The sequence below is a fragment of the Vidua macroura genome, chromosome 1, assembly GCF_024509145.1.
Source record: "Vidua macroura isolate BioBank_ID:100142 chromosome 1, ASM2450914v1, whole genome shotgun sequence".
In the NCBI taxonomy this organism is placed as follows: domain Eukaryota; kingdom Metazoa; phylum Chordata; class Aves; order Passeriformes; family Viduidae; genus Vidua; species Vidua macroura.
In genome coordinates this window covers 141608257-141613370 of record NC_071571.1, presented here as the reverse complement: position 1 = coordinate 141613370, position 5114 = coordinate 141608257, and positions in this window count along the sequence as shown.

Sequence of the window (5114 nt, the reverse complement as noted above, 5' to 3'; positions counted from 1 at the left end):
ATGGTCTGAGAAGAGCTGAGGGGAGATGCTAACCTCCAAGTGATTGTAATGTACCATTTCAGTCCCATCTAAGCCCAAAAGAGTAGTCTCTTGTCCTAGAAGAAATTTCATACCCTGTGTTGTTTAACCTTGTTCTTCTTCCCATGGAGGGCTGTAAATGGGCTCTTTATTCCACCTACAAGCCTTAGAAAACTTTTTCATTAGGCTATCTCTGCCAAAGACATAGTGATCTCATTGTTGTGGCTAACTGAACAGATCATTCTTGCAATGACACTTCCACTTCAGAGCCCTACAGTAACCATAGAAGAGGCTTTAGCAGAAGACGCTTCAGTTTGTACATATTTAATTTGTTTATTTTGCCAATATACTGCAAAGACATTTTCTGTGTGACGTGGTGATGATTTGTCGGCAGCAGTTTGGTCCACACGGATTTTTACAATGACAGTCATTGTGTTCATTTATTTCAAAGAGAAACTGTGGAACCATCACTGAGATTTGTGTACTATGGGAAAAGAAGTTCCCTGAGCTTGCAAGTTCCTAACCCAGGGCCAGGAAGCCTGGAAGCCACAATGTCCCCAAGCTGAGGGCTGAAATCCCATATAGTAGTACTAGCCCAAGCCTGTATTTGAGGAAGCCCAGTCTGTGCATAAAATTGCACTGGAATCATGCACCCTGACCATGAGCCAAGTGAGTTGTCAAGAAACCAAATAATTTTCTGATAGCAGCTGAATTCCTGGCAGGAAGGGTTTCCTCAGAACCCTGCATGGGTCTTGTCTGTTTGCCCAGACCCACCCATGTCACAAAACATTTTGATTTCAACAAATCAGTGGTTTCCAAAAAGCCAGGAAAAAAAATAAGAAAAACATAAAGAAAAAAGAGTTGTTTAAAGACAAAGCTCTCAACCAATTCAAATTATTTCACTTAGTTTTCCCAAAGCTATAAATCAGTGCAATTGCTGTGTTTCAAAACAGGACCGTCCAGTTGCGTTAGATAGTTTGGAAGAGTCTTACACACCAAGTCCTGAGATGGCTGAGAGCACTGCATTTTACCAGTGTCCTGATCAAACCATAGCAGTGTACCTGCATATAGCCTCCTGCTCCTCTGCGAAGGTCCTCCCACAGTCCCCAGCATAAAGTCTGTGTGCCTGTTCCCCAGGAGGATGAATGGCTACAAAATCGTGCTTACCGCAGGGCGCTTCATTCAGAAGAGAAATTTCAGTCTCTGGTATGTGGAATATGTTCACTGCCTTGTTGTGCCCTGCCACCTTAGAGTGTAATGTAAACAGGACAGGTGACAACCACGAAAGGCTTCCCGGTATGTCTGGCGGTCACTAACCAGCAGAAGACAGATTGTCCAGCCAGGGTCACTGGGTATCTCATCTGGCTCCTTGCCTGAGCTAGGTTACTGTCCCAACAACTTAATTAGGTAAAAGTAATCCCAGTTTAAAGCACTGGTAGAGCCAGCCTAGAGGATTCTTAACCAGCTTTTGGCCTATAGCCTTTCCCAGTGATTCCTCACATTTATTCTCAAAATGAGCCTCTTGATACCCCTGCTGAGTGATTGACCAAAAGATCTTATGCAGAGTAAATGAGAGACCCTAGCACCTGACAAGATACATGCCACAAATGATCATGCAAACTTCAATCTCCAAAAGCATTTGTGTGTCTTTGAGTCAGAGGCAGCAAGGGTGCTGTGCAAGATTTATATCTAAATGACCTTCTGCAGTTGTGATTGCTTTACACTGGCATGCTTTGCCTGTGTCCAGAAGCACAGTTGCCTGTTCCTTCAGAGCAAGCCCCTCCTTCCATGTGATTTGGATTTCCAACAGCTTCAGGCCCAAGGGCAGTTGATCCTCTCCTCTGCACCATGCATGTTGTCATCTTCCCTGTGCTGTGCCGAAAGATATGTAGCAGAAAACAGGTGAAAGTCCATGCATTTCACTTTATAGTTAAATCAGATTGTAGGTGACAAAATACCAGGAACATACTGTTCTTTTACTCAGGCAATACAAGTCCTACAGCCAGTCCTTTCTCATCTGCACTGTCCCACTCTGCAGCCCATGCCAGGATATCTCCCTGATGCTCCTTGTATGCTGGCACCTCAGGAGCAATGAGGAGGGTGAATTAGGGGAGCTTTGGAGCTCACAGAAGGGCATCGGTATTTCAGGAGGGAGTAACACATTCTTAATCAAAGCAACTGGCTGGGGCAGGGCATAAAGTGAGAGAAAGGCAGGAAGGGGACCACCAAAATACATGGGAATGGAGATGTGACAGCATAAGTATTACTGTACTATACTGTATTATGTCTCCATCAGTTCACCAGTCATATTTTTATAGCAAAACAACAGTTTGTTGAATTATAAACTGCCCATGCAGACAGGCCTTTAATGTTTCAATGAGAAAAGCAGGAACTGGAGTTGCTCAAACAAACCTAGGGCCTTGTGTACCAGTATTTTGCTGCTTCTGGAAGTCTCAGCAGCATTAAACTGTTACATTTAAATAGGTTTCCTCCATGTAATAGAAATAGACCTGCAGTTTCTGCAGAATTCCTGAGTGCTCAGATTTGGGCTGGAAAATATTTATTTTCATTCAGTATAATTCAACAGAATGCTCTTAAGAATACCAGGGAGCCTGGCTGCACTACCTTAGCACTAACAAGTACAGTTATCCTGAGTAACCACCCTGAAACAAGAAAAGACACTTTTTATGATGACTGTTTCTAATAATGTCCAAGTTCCTTTGTTCAGATCTTTTCCATCTTTCACAATCAGTGGGACACTTAGACTGTGCGAGGCGCTGGGATTGCAAGCAGACAGGCGCTGCACAAACACCAGGTAGCAAAGTCCTGGAACAGCAGAGGTAATCCATGAGCTGGTTTGAAGACAAACTCCCTGCTGTATCTCTAGCCTACTTTCAACCTCAAAAGAATGTGGGGATGTTTACAGACTCAGCATGCCGAAAGCCAGCGCAGCTGGAATTTCAGTTCAGCTGGCAAAGCGCTCCCACCGAGAGCCAAAGTGGCCAACGTCCTGCTCCCAACAACCAGTCTGTCCCTTCCCGTGGTTTATTAGCTTCATGTGTGCAGCAGTTACGTGGGCACAGCAGAACAAGCACGTCTCAGGGGGAAGCCAAAGATGGAAGGAGAAGCTGGGACAACCAAAACCTGGACGTGCAGCTGGAGAGAAAAGTCTGGCTGTGCCTGGATGGCTCCTTTGGGGCTTTCCTGAGGATGAGGCGAGCCCAAGCCCTGAGCTTCTGTGCCCTCTGGTGGCAAACAAAGGAGTGGAGACAGAAGAGGTCACTCCTGTCCCACCTGCATCAGCACAGGGCTGGCACAGCCATGCATAGCCGTGCCCATCCTCTGCAGAAGAGGCCCCACGGGACTCACAGTGGGTAGCAAAGATGGCATGGCAGGTGAAATGCCTCCACTCCCTCCTCTGGCAGAGAGTGTGTGACAACGTTCTCTCCAAACAACATATGTCCCCAGTGGAACTGATGAGGGAGGAAAAAAATCCACTTGTGAGACTTGGAGGCCCCTTCTCCACAGTCCATTCTCCCGCCAAAATCATAACACTGAGCTAATGGCCCTGTAACTTTGTTTTGATTTTCCGAGCAGTCTTAAGTTACCTAATATTTGGCTGGCTTCCCTTAATTGCTTTCCAGCAAAGTAATTCTTAAACAGCTTTCATCAGATACCAGCTATCATGAAGTTAGTTATCATGAAACTCCCGTTCATATTATCAAGCACCTTGATGACAATCTTGCCTTTATTTCCTTTTTTTTTTCTTTTCCCTCCCTGCCTGCATCGATTATTCTCTTTAACTTATATAGACAGGACATACACACACATATAAGTTTTTGTTTACAAATACACATGTACATGTCTATAGAATCATAGAGTGGTTTAGATTAGAATAGACCTTTAAGACATCAAGTCCAACCATTGTGTAGATGTAGATGTAGATGTATATATGTAGATGTCTGTGAAGGAACCAAGAAGTACCACAAACCTCTGGGCCAGCCCCTCTTTCCTAGATTGCTTCTCAGCCACCTGCCAAGGTGACAGATAAGCTCAAGGATCTCAGAGACCATTCACTTTACTCCTTTCTGAGAGAGCATAAGACTGTTTTAATGCTTATTCAGCAGTAGCGTTGTAGTAATGATGTGGCTAAGACACAGCTGCTCCCAGAACTCTGACAGGCTGAAAAAACGTGAGTAACCTGTCCTGAAGCTGGTGTCATGCCCACTGCTGCATGCATCCAGCCAACACAAACAGTGAGAGGACTAGGGTAAGCAGTTCAGCTATTGTTTCACTATCCTCCTTGTCCTCTTAATTATTTGAATCTCTAGAGGAACTAAGAAGAATGATGTTTATGCTTAAGCTATGAAAGAACAAGGGACTGCTTAAAATCTAATATTCCTGTATTTCCTTGTGCTGACTATATAAGTTGTGATGACAAGTCACTAAAGATTTCAGTGCATTTCCACAAGATACCTTTTCAGGTGCCAGAATTAAGTCAGTGCCCCACTCTCTGAATTTATTTCAGAAGTCATCAGTAATTTCAGTGATTGCTTTTTATCAGAGGATTTTAGAGCGACAGTGCTACAGGGCAGCTCTAGCTCTGCATGGGTCACCGAAGTTCCTTGTTCTCCACTCAAATCTGAAACACATATTTAGAGCTCAGATTGGAATGAGATGCTTCCAGCCTACCCAACTGCACCTGAGCAGAGACCATGTCAGTCAAAACTTACCCTGTCCTGGCAGCGTCTTTTCTGTTTCATTAGGAACCACAGTGATAGGACAAGGAGTAAGGGGTACAAACTGAGAGAAAATTTAGGTTAGATATTGGAAAAATTTTTTTACTGTGAGGGTGGTGAGGCACTGGAACAGGTTGCCCAGAGATGCTGTGGATGCCCCAACCCTGTCAGTGTTCAAAACCAAGTTGGATGGGGCTCTGAGCTGTCCCTGCCCATGGTAGGGGCTTGGGTCTGGATGACCTGTAAGTTCCATTCCAACCCCTGAATATTCTATCATTCTAAGACAGAACTGTTGTTTGACAAGCATTCTGGCATCAACTCATAAAACCCTGCAATAGATTAGGTGGAGGAAGAAAT